Source organism: Anastrepha ludens, chromosome X (genome assembly GCF_028408465.1).
Source record: "Anastrepha ludens isolate Willacy chromosome X, idAnaLude1.1, whole genome shotgun sequence".
NCBI classification, from domain to species: Eukaryota; Metazoa; Arthropoda; class Insecta; order Diptera; family Tephritidae; genus Anastrepha; species Anastrepha ludens.
This window is the reverse complement of record NC_071503.1, coordinates 16,841,933-16,856,351: the sequence shown is the minus strand read 5'-3', so window position 1 is coordinate 16,856,351 and position 14,419 is coordinate 16,841,933. Positions and strand designations below refer to the sequence as shown.

Sequence of the window (14,419 nt, the reverse complement as noted above, 5' to 3'; positions counted from 1 at the left end):
CACTTAGAATAACTTCAGACCGCGGATAACAGTTTGAGTCCGACCTGTTCCGCCAGCTTTCACGGTTTTTTGCTATCAGTCTCTTAAAAACGACACATTATCATCCACAAGCAAATGTCCTTATAGAACGACTTCATAAGCAATTGAAGTCGGCGTTGCTGTGCCACAAAAATACTTGGTATGACGCACTTCCAATCGTACGCCTAGGTCTACGCGCTTCATGGGAAAACGATATCCAGCAAATAAACAACAACCTACTCACGACTTGCTAAAACTTTTAAAAAATCGTTTTCATAGCTTAACACCTGCCGATATGTCAAGGCACGGGAAACGTTCTATTTTTCGTTTTAGAGAATTGGACTTTTGTTCACACGTTTTGATTCGTCAAGGTCAAATCGGACCATCATTTTCCGCACCATATAAGGGTCCATATCGGGTTATATCCCGGCATGACAAATATTTTTGCGTAGACATTCGAGGCCAGCATACATCGATATCAGTAGATCGACTCAAGCCGGTCTATGAAATCCACAATGAACCATCACCAGAAACTTCCTCAGATTCAACCACAACTGAAAGTAAACGGCGCGTACACTTCGCCGATAATGTTTAAGCTTGATTTATTAAAAATATAATATTAAGTTCATTTTTATATATTTTTTTCTTCTCTTCGTAACTTGATCCTGTAAAATAAAATTTAAAAAAAAAACGGCAAATGAAAACATGCCTCCCATGTTGCAACCACTGCCACTACCTTATGATACAGAGAGCAAAAGCTCTCTCAATATTTCCATTAGATATACCGCTATCGAGTCTCGACATTTATTGTCACTATTGATAGGCAAAGCAATGTGAAAGCAACCGTATGAACATTCTTCTTAGACGACACATCGAAGGGCTCACACGTGTTCGCTATATACATACATACATAGGTATATACGGACCGGCGGCCACTCGACATCACAAAAATTAAAGATTTACCAAATATTGGCAAATAATTCTACAAGAAATATTCCAATATTGACTATTTTCGAATGGTCGAGAAGATTGAAATGAAAGTACTTTGCTCTTAGAAATATGAGTTCGAAGCTATGAATGCATTTTTTGTTTTTGTACAATATATGTAATATTCTAAATTGTTGAGCGGCGTCCGACTAAAAGAATCATGGCCGCTGCGACTGCGTATACGAATGTATTTTGTTTTTATAGTTGCTAGACTTAGATTTTGGCTTTGGACGACATACGCATGTTGAGGCGTGTGTTTTTGTTGTGCTCTAGAACATTTTGGAATGCGTGAAGGCAAAGCAACCTTCGCGTTGCGCTTGCTGCTGCTTTCGCGTGTACTCGTATCAAGGTGTTTTGTTTTCGTAAGTACAATATTGGGAATATCGTTTGCCGGTAGATAGAAGTACAGGGAAGCAAGAAAGGAGCGCATATATGCATGTTTGTATGAACATGCATGTATGTAGTTACTTATGAATACAATTACTTTGTAGGAAGCTTAGAAGGTAAGTAGGTATACAGTTAGTAACATAAATAAGTATACAGGAGCCTGATTTATGGAATTGTTTACCGCTAACGCTTTCCTTAATATGTAATCAAAATATTTTACACATGGCGCCTTAATTTAGTTGCAAATTTTAAGTACTTTGTCTTTGATGCCAGTGAACACAAAAGTTAGTATACAGCAAACGATTGTTCAGTTAGCATAACATTTATTTTTACGTATTGATTAAAAACGTTAAAGCTATTAAAAGGAAATAATTAAAGTGAGTATACAAATTTAGGGAAGTACGTTTCGCATTAATGTTTGTGACATTTTTAGTAATGGCACCAAGAAAAAAGGAGATTTCTGATGATTTAAAAAAACTAATTATAAAATACCACAAGGAACATAGTTAATTGCGAGAAATCGGTCGTTTGATATATAGGAGTTTTTCTACAGAGCAAAAGATTGTGAATAAATATAAAAGTGCGGGAAGCACCACGAATAAAGTGCGTTGTGGGCGTCCGCCGCTCTTAAGTCCTAGAAAAAAATGTTAGTCGTGCGGAAAATCAGGACAAACCCCAAAATAAGTGCCCCAAAATGGAAATCGGAAGTTGAAAATGAGACTGGAAAACAATTTAGCACCCAAACTACTCTACGGGTTTTGCATAGTGCTGGTTATCATAGGCGCAATGTTAGGAAAAAGTCCTTCGTGAGTAGTGTCAATCGGAGTAAACGGATTTCATTCGCAAAAGATAATGAAAAATATGACCAAACGTTTTGGAACCAAGTCATATTTTCTGATGAGTGTAAGTTCAGTATCTGTGGATCTGATGGGGCTCTGTGATGGTTTGGGGATGTATGGCTGCGAACGGGGTTGGAAACTTGGTATTTAACGAAAATATTATGGGCCGATATGGTAATTTAAATATTTTGAAAAATAGTTTAAAAGAAAGCGCTACGAAATTGGGCCTTGGATGAACGTTTATCTTCCAGCAGGATAATGACCCCAAGCACACATCCAACATTGTACGACTTACTTTTGAGACATGAATTTTTATAAAGTTTAGTATAACAAGCTATAATTTTGTTCCTGATTAAAATTTTGTCGTTATTTGGATTAAATATGATTTTTGTATTTCATGCATGTAAATAAAACACAATTTTGTTATAACTTAATATACGTTGTTTGAATGAGTCGATTGGGGGAAAATTGAAAACGTGTCCGGTGAATACTTACCTCTGTTACTAACTGTATGTATATGTATGTTAGCTAGGACATAAAGAGGGTATATATTAAGCCCGGTCGATTTGTGGGGAGGCAAAAAAATCGCCCATTGCTTCATATTCTAGAGATCAAAATAAGAAACTTTGCCGAAGGAACCATACCTCTAAAACGAATTCTGATGTCTCCCAATTTGGGTCGAACTTTTGGGTAGGGGCCTTCTTAAGAAATGCACGTTTTTTGCAACCATTTCAACAATTAAGGTATCACTGGAATGCACCGCAACCCTTTTAAACAATGAAGGTATCACTTTGACACAATTGCAGATCGTAAAATTGCTTGTGTTGTTTTTTTTAAGCAACCACAAGACACAGCAGGTAGAATTGAAATTATCATTTCATTCTTATTACCTCGTCTCGTAGACCATATACTCGTATAACGCAACAGTTTTTGTGAATGCACTAAGTCGTTGTGAAGAACTCAAAGTGTGAAGTGCTAATTTCAGATAAAAAAATATTTCAAAAAAAACAATAAGTGAAGTGACCATTCTAAATCAAAAAGTTTACAATGAATCCACCATCCTCTACACCGCAAGATGAAGCAACTACATCAACAACTATCGAAAACCCAATGAGTCTTATACCCAAGCATGATGTTACTGTTTTTGGTGTGTCTACTGATTTAACTGATCTTAATTTACCGACCTATCTGGATATCTTGAGATATTATTTTTACTTAAGCGAACCTGCTACAACAGAACAAAAAAAGTTTTCCCATAAATCATTCACTATTCAAGTACAAGATAAGTTGATTGGAACTTGGTATGGAAATAATGCTGAAAAAAAGTGTATTTAATAAATTGAATAAATTGATTCACAAGTATCAAGAGCAAATCAAGAGAAGAAACAACACCCAACAATTTACAGAGTATGTAAAATCTCTGGAAACAATTTTTTACATTGGAATATGTAAATGCGATTTGAAGGCAGCTCCATGTGCATGCGGCTTGGTTCCCGAACGCCTCAAATAGTTCATGCACGATCAACATAATCAGAGAAGACTAACAATGGATGCATTTGTGATGGAAACTGAAGGGCAAGGAGATTCAAGACCAAGATCCCGATGATTCAACATACGCACCGCCACGGGTTCAAGAAGATATGGATAGAAACACAAATTCACAATGCACAGAGAGATACGATTGTTTTAACTTTGCCTTGGTATGTGACAGATTTGGTGTGCCTGACAGAGTAGCATTAACATTGGGAACCGCTCTTTTGCAAGATTTTAAAATTAAAGATAAGCATGGGAAACCTCTCATCATGGATAAATTGAAAGTTCGTAGAGAAAAAGAGAAATGCAGACAAGAAGTGCTTCGCAAACGGTTAGATGATACCAGTTTGTTAGCGTTTTCATTCGATGGCAGAAAAGATGATACTAGATAAAATTGATGAGAAGTATCATACTAGTATGGTAAAAGAACCTCATCTTGTTATTTTGAGAGAACCCAATTCTGAATTGATTGGTTACGTAAGACTGGAACATGAAACCGCTGAATACAAAACAACCAAATTAAATGGTTTTTTCAACGATAAAAATATATCACTGGATGCATTAATTGGAATATGCACTGACGGTGAGCCAACAAACACTGGCCCACACGGTGAAATTATACGACGATTCGAATTGCTGTTAAAAAGACCATTGCATTGGTTCGTTTGCCTTCTACACTTCAACGAACTTCCGTTTCGGCATTTGTTTGAAACTTTGGATAAATCAACCAGCACTGGACCAAGATCGGCAACCGGAAAACTGAGCCGTCAAATCGAAACTTGTGAAACTCTTCCGGTAAGTTATTGCTATCACTCATTTATTATAATTGTCAACCATTTTTAATTATTTTATTATTATATATTTTCCGGTGGTGGACGGCTTCCAGAAAATTGAGTTGCAAAATATGCCCCCTGCTCCAGAAAAAATTGAAATTTCCACCGATTCGAAGTACTTATACAACGGAAAATCCAGATGCAAATTTAAGAATTCTGGTTGAATTTATAATTAAATGTTATGTGCCAATGTACTTCAATATCAAGTATTACAGCTCTGTCGTGTACGGCAGTGCATTATTTTTCAAGTTCATTGGTTGGTCACGATTTCAAGAACCTCGTTTTTGCAAAATTGTCAATCAAAGATATTTCATATTATTCACATTCGGAAAATCTTGTTATCAATGGTGTTTGATGATAGCAAAGAAAAGCGCGACTGTGCCATCAAGAAAATTCTACGCTATCGAACCGATGCACAGTGGTTCCGCCATAGGACATTGGATGAAAATAGTCATGTTAAAATCATCCAACAATATTTAGCTAAATGTTAGTTCATTAGTCATAGTAACTTAGAGTACAAAAGAAATTTCAACTGCACAAACAATTCACTTATAATCGTGCCTCCAAAGTAAGAGGATTTCAAAAGTGATAGTTAGCGTGGTCTCCGCTCCGTACTTATGCAGTTCCGGGAAGTGTTATTTTTCTAAGCATTACTGTGTTTATGACCTGTTGTACAATGGAAATTCAAGTTGAAGGTATGTACGACATGTTAAACGTTTTGTTATCTTTTTTAATTATTATTTAATAGGTTTTCAGACCGTACGAAATACGTACTTTAAAATTTGCCGTTTATTTTTTTTATAAGAAGTTTGTAAAGTTTTAACTAAGTTCGCACGAATCTGCACAAATGAAACATACATTAAAATATTTTTACGTATGTCCTCTTTAAGGAAAAATAATTTCCAGCTGCGATGACCTTCGATTGCGCCTGATATAGGGTCTAATGTGTACCAATGTGTAGAATTTGGAAAAATGAGATTCTACCAAGATTGCTAATAAAGATTGTTTTTTGTTTCAGGTGTAAATTTGAAGTGTTCATTTACGCGCATGCATATTCTGGACACGTGGTTATGTTACAATAGCATTAAAAATGATGTTGATAGATGTCGCCACGTACTGAAGAACATAATTCAAGCTTTACGAAACTCTGAGAATTTAACCTTATAAGACGTTTAAAATCGTGTTTTTTGGATCTGTTCACTGATTTCTCTTGACTGGAAAAAAGTGCAAAGATCAAAAACAAGGCTGATTGCCAAGTACAGTAATTGGTTAACTGAAACCGAATTAGTTATAAAGTAAGTCATTCTTTACAATTAACTATGGTTGATGGTAAAGTGTGCTGTGCTCTTAGTGAGCACGAAATTTTTTCCTTCATTCAACCATATCATCCGAAATCACAGGAATAGACAAACACATTATAGAAAAATGTAGTTTTCTCCTACAATGTCTTTCAACTGGTTTTAAAATTAATTCGAATAAATTCAAAATATACGCACTAGACAATGCTAAAATTCTAGTTAGTAAATATTCATTGTATAATTTACCTTCATCAGTTCATAAAGTGCTCATTCATGGGTCGGAGGTGATCGATCATTGTTTATTATCAATTGGATAATTATCAGAGGAGGCAGCTGAATCATGTAATAAATTAGTGAAACAATTCAGACGTGGCAATACCAGAAAGCACTCAAGAACTGTAACTAACAAGGATCTTTTGCACATGCTTCTTCTTAATTCCGATCCATTTATATCTAGTCTACGAAAATTACCATGTAAAAAGAAATCTATGATGTCAAGAGAAGTGTTATATTTATTGAGTTAAAAGTTTTGTATTTCTAAGTACATTAACTTTTTTGGAAGTGAATATTTTATTGTTTTCATAAATAAGAATAAGTTAACTGTCATCAAAGTATACTTAATGCTCATCCTTTCGGAATTTAATGTTTTTTTCTATTATTGTTTATAATTTAAGATTTATGCAAAACTTTAAACGAAACAAAAAAATTTTATATAAAAAATGTGTACCTAATTTTTCTTTGACTTTTTATATTTATTATATATTACTACTATTATATCTTATATATTGTATATTCTTATTATATATATATTATTTTTTATATGTCTTAATGTTTTTTTAACAAATAAAAACATTTCTCAACTTAAAAATGGACTAAAAAGTCATTTATCACGCCAAAAGTTCTTATGACCGCTCTTCCTACGCGGCGGGACCACTGTGCGATGTTGATGAGCCAATGGAACTTAGAGTTTATAAAAAACAAGATATAAACTTTAATTGCACAAGTTATACGGAAATGATCAATTTGAATGATATAAATATCGTATTTGAACCACCATTCACGCGAAGCATTCCGTACGATACATTGAAAGACCAAGATGATCCACCGTTTAATGATCCACAAATTCCATCACACATACAAGGAACGGAACGACATGTTCAATTGCTAGCTAGCGTTTCCAAACGGGTTATACCGGAAAATGTAGAGGCTGTTATGGCGACGACATTAGAGAGCGTGCGAAATTGCCCAGACTTGAAAGTAAAAAAGACTTCAAACAATAATTTTTTTTAGTTTCTTTTCTATAACTCACTTAAATTAATTTTTTCATTTACATGTGTTTTGACTAAATAAATTTCTTAAGAGAAAAAATATATATTATTACAAATAAATAATAAATATTATTATACAATAAATAAATAAAAATAAAGAAAAAACATAGCCATTTAGCTGATTTTTTCATGTAAAGGCCAAAAATGGTGATATTTTGAAATGATTGTATGGGAAACCCCCCAGGGGAGTTCCAGGGGGTGTGCCACTGGCATGGGTGGATCGGCCGTCCAAAGTTAGTGGGGGTCGGTCATACATTTGGACTCGATTGGAGCACTCTAAATGGGTCAAAGTGGGATTTTTCAAAATTTGCCCCTACCCAAAAGTTCGACCCAAATTGGGGGACATCAGAATTCGTTTTAGAGGTATGGTTCCTTCGGCAAAGTTTCTTATTTTGATCCCTAGAATACGATTTTCACAGAGCAATGAGCGATTTTTAAATCGACCCGCCCTAGTATGTATACATACACACCTGCATAGGCTTTAGAGCAGAAATGTTTTTGCACTTGTTAGGAAGAAGCTCGTTCACTCGTGCGTATTATATGTTTATTTGATTTCTTGTAGGAATGTGATGTGCTGTGACATGTGAATAAATAAGTCAAGGATAATTAGGTATACATGCATATGTATGATACATATGAAAATAATATGTTTTTGCCCTTGTGCATTATTGTTTTTAATATACAAATGTACATACATACGTACATATGTAATATGCTGTCGAATACATAAACTATAAATTGAAATACAACATAAAATAAGTGTTGATTTATCTTAAACCATTATTATATTTCTGGACAAAAATACTTTCTTTAACATGCACATACATACATTTGTATGTATTATATTTGGTAGTGTTATATACGTTCATTAAGAAAATACATAGTATGTACATTCATTTGTGCATGTAATGAAAAAACTTCGTGAATTACTTTTCAAAAAATGTATTAAAACTTATCACCGTCGGACGCAAGATATGAACAGCCTTGTATCACAACGCACCGCACCTTTATCCCAGCCATATTTACCATATGACTTGACATCTATTACCGGCAACCAATTTTTTTTATTTTTTCTTACTTAATTTTTTTTTAATGTAATCGAAAAAAATTGTGTAATAAATTTTATGTATGCGCTTATCATTTTAAAAGTAGCAAACTATATTAGTAAAAATATAAGCAGTCGCAGAAATAAACGCACCGCCTATTTCATCGATATCAATTCCCGGCAGCAATTATTTTTTTAATGTAATCGAAAAAAAATTGTGTAATAAATTTTACGCATTTGCTTATTATTTCAAAAATAAGAAAATAGTCAAAATCTAATTGGTTTAATTATGAGTTGAGAGATGTGTTGTGTGTTGAGGTGACAGATGTGTGGTGTTTTCAATTTTTGTGTGGGCAAAACTCAGTGTGGTGTCTATAAAGTCAGTGTTCTAAAATCCCTTACCACAAACCTTCCAAATCTCAATTGTACTAAAAATAGTTAACAGGAACATTTGCGCATTCTCATCTCATTAACATTCTCTGGTGTTAGGCAGATTTGTACATATTTCTCCCATGTTTATTTGCATGCCGGCATTTTGCATGCGGAAATGGATTATTTCTTAGTTTGCATGAATAAATGTGAAATTTAAAATATCTAATTAACTGAATTGTATTTATATTAAATGTAATATCATATTTATTTCAAAATATCCACATAAAAAAATAACTTACTTAACTTTGTAAAGCATTCATTTACATCAAGGGTTAGTATTCAACAATATGTTGTATTTTTAAACTAATATTTATATTCATATATGGACATGAGTCCACAATGTCCGTAGAACTAGTCACTTATGATCAAAGGGCGGACCTAAAGCTGGAAAATAAGCTCATTTTTCCTCAAAACAATTAGGAAAAAATCTTGGATCTTAATTTCCCACTGTACCAACTTCAATTTGCCTACCAACAAGGTAAATCTACTGAGAGTGCAATTGAGTCTTGTAACCATTATTGAATCTGAGCAAATCGTACTTTACGCTTTTATTGACATAACAGGAGCTTTCGATAATACGTCCTATGAGCCAATCAATGCCTTATCTCAAAACGACGTACTCAAACCCATCAGACGATGGACTATATCGATGCTGGAATCCAGAACGATCAGTAAAGAATTAGGAGGAAGATTAAAGTCTATCAAGGCCACAAGAGATTGCCCGTAATGGGGAGTACTCTCCTCTTCTGTGGGCACTAGTAATATATAAACTTCTGTCCAAACTGAATAATCTTGGATCACACACTCAGGGTTATGCTGATGACCTGGTAATATACGAAGTGGGCTGGCATGAGGAGAACATCTCTAATCGCATGCAACAAGCCCTCAACATAATAATCAAATGGTGCACCGACAAAGGGCTCTCTATTAACCCATGTAAAACTGCGCTAGTGCCGTTCACCAGGAAAAGGAACATCAACATCAACCTTGAGAAAACGCTCACTTGGAACTCTCTCATCTTGAGAAAGTTACTGCAAAAGCCATAAGCTGTCGCTAAACCTATAGGCACTTATGCTTCCTTAGTATGGTGGCCTAAAGTTCAGCAATGAAAGGCAGGAAATTATCTCAACAAACTGCGTTGGTATAACAGGAGCCATGAAAACATGCCCAACTGACACATTAGGTGTGCTCCTATGCATACCACCGCTTCCCATTTTAATTGAAAAAAATCACGTTTGAGCGCATTAAGACTAAAAGACAACTCCGACCTAAAAAGTGGAGATATGAGAGGGCATCTAAAGATCTTATAATACGTTCACATATAAGAATATGATCTACTTTTTCGTGCTTAACTCCCAATCCCTAATTAAAAGGCGAGATTTCCCATACACAATTTCTCTCCCAAAATCTGAGATTATAAAATAATCCTAAATAACAACTATACTTTTTGACATACAACTCTGTGCTTTCTGTGTAATAGATCATTATTTTTACGCGTGTAAAGAAAAACGTCACATTAAAAACTAATTAAAAGGGTTGCTGGCAAAGAAAACTGGTTTGTAGGCATAATTCTAATAAAATTTTTGTTACTATACTTTATTATTATATTTTGGTATTATTAACTATGCATTCATATAACAGAAAAAAAATCATGTGTCCATAAACGTGTGTCCTCTTATTACTTTTTATAAAATGTGATATCGTAATTTTTTGAAACCTCAGTAAACGTCGTTTACGGATTTCCTCCAACTGTTTATTATTAACTGCCAATTGCGCAATTAAAATAGCTATTCCTTCTGCTTGTCTTTCCTTCATATCGTTAATAATAATTAAACTAACCAAAAACACCGAAATAATTTCTATGAAAAATAACCTTTCACAACAGTATTGACAGCTGATTGCCAATTTTGCAGGTTATCTGCCATATGTGAACGCGTAGATTAATTTTGTGGATTTACTGGTTATTAATGCATATGTGAACGTACTTTTAGAAGACTTCCGACACACTCCTATTCTTCACAGGGTGGTTACATTATCTCCCAAACCTGTTGGAGGGTTAAGGAACGTGCGGCCTGGACAAATAGTTCAATCACATTTAAACAAGGATCTCAGATATGGTATACTGATGGATCGAAATTAGAAGATGGTAGAACAGGGGTGGGAATCAATGTGGGCAAATTTAAAAAATCGATTCCAATGGGTCTCTACACACCTATCTTCCAGGCAGATATAAATGCCATTGAGATATGTATATGTATGTGAGGGAATGTCTTCGTAGAAAAATGAGAGGAATCCACATTTACATATTTTCAGATAGTCAGGCGGCTCTGAAAGTCTTTCTATCAACTACAACTACCTCAAAATTGGTATATGACTGTCTGAACATTATGCTTAATATGCTAGGGAGCTTCAACACAATATTATTGGGTTGGGTTGGGTTCCTTGACACGAAGGACATGAGGGAAACAAAATAGCGGACCAACTAGCAAAAAAGATGGCAAACATCCCCCTAATTGGTCCTCAACCTTTCTGTGGACCTACAAAGGGTCACATCAAGGAAATTCTCAGGAGCTGGGCTGTGCTGCCACTTCTCTCAGGAAGTGAAGAAGTTCGTTGAACACTGGTGAAAATCTATCGGTCAGCGACAAGCGAAACAATTTCCAACGCCAGACAGAGGAATTTCCGATAAGCTACTTTACTTTGGGGAAAGTCCCTGATCGCCATTCACTTAGAGCGAGGTAATGTGAGAAGGCGTAAGAAGGGAATCCTGATGAGGCCACTCCCACATATCCGATTTAAGGGCTTATCAGGATTGCAGCGTCTATTCACCATTTTAGGTGCGGCTGCAAGCCGCTCGTCTAAGCCTTGAAATCTGTGCTAGTTCAGAAAGGGTTGGTACATCCTATTAGCTTCTGCTTTGCGCTTATAACCATCGCACGGAAATTGCCAATGAATACTAGTGTAGCTAGCATGAAACAAAACGTTACGGAAAAATTGTCTCCAAGGAGTTCTCAAGTTGTGAGGAGCCCCCCTATTCGGCAGCACGCACAACGGATTTGGAGGCGCAAAATTCATGTATGCTTAGCGAAAATTCAAATATAGCTGAGTCACCAAAAAACACTAAACCAGCTACATTCTCTTTCAAATTTCGAGGAAACATCGCAACGTGGAACGCCAGAACTCTTTTTCAATGCGGCAAACTACAACAGGCCGTAGCTGAATTTAAGCCTAAATTTAGAGATGATCTTGGGACTTGCTGAAGTAAGATGGAACGGCTCTGGCGCACATCAACTACCCATTGTGGAAAACTCCTTTTTTCCGGTCAAGACCCGAATAATCACCACACCGAAGATGTAGAGCTCCTTCTCAGCAAGAAAGCTTTAAGCTCTCTCATATCTTGGCAACCAATAAACAAGCGGATAATGATGGATTGAGAGGAAGCAAAAAAATCTCAGTTGTACAAATCTACGCTCCAACGGAATTGAAGACATTGAAACTATAGAGCGTTTCTACGACAGTCGGTTCTTCGTTACGGAAACGACCCGGATTTATATCCAGCAGCATTCCCCGTATGTAAGTATGGTGAATGTTTATGCTGCTACGACAACAACAACAACACTGAAACTTAACAGCAATTCTACAGTAAATTAACGGAAACGCTGTCTAAAATTCCCAAAGGAGACATTACCATCTGCATGGGTGACTTCAACGCCCAAATTGGCAGCAACATCAACGGATTTGAACACATAATGGGTAAACATGCATTTGGCGACTTAAACAGCAACGAGGTACTGTTTATTCAACTCTACAGCTAGCAAAACAGGCAATTGAATCGACCATATATGCATTAGCTGAAAATGGCGCAAATGTCTGCTAGATGTCAGAGTGAAGAAAAGTGCTGATATTGGCTCGGACCACCACTAGTTAAGGCATCCACCAAATTAAAGGTCGCGTCAGCAAAAAAGGATCGTAAGCCTTCTCAGAAACGCTTCAACATAAGACGACAACTGATGAGTTCCAGCATAGCAGTATCAATCATAAATGGGAGCAGTTGAAATTCAGCCTCATCAATGTATCCGAATCAACCCTGGGCTTCAACCACCCTAATAGAACGCCCTGAATGAGTGAATCAATATGGTACCTGATTGAGGAAAGGAGACGGGCTAAGAAAATGCGTGATCAAGCAAAGAGCATTAACGACAAGCAGTAAGCTGCTAGGAAACTCACAAAAACTGTGCAGAGAGCCTGTAGACAAGAAAAACGCAATTGGGTAAATGGGCTCGCGCCCAGAACACTCGCATGCAACTAAAATGTCGGAAGCTCGTCAAAAAACAACTGGCGCACTCAGAGCGAAAGATGGAAGCATATTAACAACTGAAGATGAGCAATTGCAAAGATGGAGAGAATGCTTTGGTGAAATTCTGAATCAACAAAATGACTCAAATGTCCCCCTGCTGGGATCTTTAAACCATAATTCCCACTCGTCGGCGGAAGTATCTTCTTCCCCACCATCCAAAGAGAGAGATGGAAGTATATTAACAACTGAAGGTGAGCAATTGCAAAGATGGAGAGAACGCTTTGGTGAAATTCTAAATCAACAGAATGACTCAAATGGCCCCCTGCTGGGATCTTTAAACCATAATTCCCATTCGTCGGCGGAAGTATCTTCTTGCCCACCATCCACACAAGAGATAATCGCTGAAATAAAAGCCCTCAAAAACAATTTTCATTGCAATCAGGGACCAAGAAAAGCTCGTCGATGATCGGTTACAAGGTATATTATATTAGTTGTCCTGCCGAAGAAAGGTGACAAAATCTAGAGAGGAATTATGCTGTTGTCAGTAGCGTCTGAGATCCTGTACAGCGTGCTGTTAAATTGCATTAAAACCACTATAGACAGCTCCCTGGGAACACAGCAAGCAGGTTTCAGAAGCAAGCGTTCCTGTGTAGATCAAACTACCACCCTACACCTCATTGTGGAGTACATACAAGAGTGGCAGACAACCATCCAACTAAACATTGACAGTACAGCTTTTGATTGCGTTTCTTGTAACAGCATATGGGACGCGTTACCCGCTCGAAGGATCCCGGCGAAACTAATATCTCTTGTACGCGCGCACTACAACAACTTTAAATGTAGGATTTTGCAGAATGGTAATCTGTCGAAAAGCATTCCCATCAGTGCTGGCGTACGGCAAGGCTGCCTGTTTCCTCCTTTATTATTTTTAATTGTTATTGATGATATACAAAAAAGGAGAAAAGAACAGGTATTTATTGGAACTTCTATGAACATCTCGAAGACCTTGGTTGGCTTGGATAATGATACATGTATGCCTTCTCTCCGTCAAACACACCGACATGCAGAACAAAATCGATGATTTGTCCTCAACCTCATTGAATGGAGGCCTAAAATAATAACGAGAAAACGAAAGCCATGAAAATTTGATCCACTAGTAGCCGCCCGTTCCTCTTAAATGGTGATTAAATTGAGAACGTTGACACCTTTACCTACCTCGGTAATATCATTGCCGCTGAAGACAGTGTGAAACTAAACGTTATCACCAGAATAAATACAGCGAAAGGCGGATATGCGAGCTATGTGGCCTTCGAGCAGCCTCAGCGTACATACAAAATTACGGATCTTTAAGACAAATGTACTATCAGTACCAGGGCCGTGGAGAGAGTATTCGGGCCCCGGGGGAAACTTGAGATGCGGGCC

The 14,419-nt window shown here is 36.6% G+C and overlaps 1 pseudogene; it reads left to right on the top strand.

Moving 5' to 3' along the window:
• The first annotated feature begins 3,871 nt into the window (after nt 1–3,871).
• Nucleotides 3,872–13,834, top strand: LOC128869786 (uncharacterized; annotated as a pseudogene).
• Nucleotides 13,835–14,419: the final 585 nt, after the last annotated feature.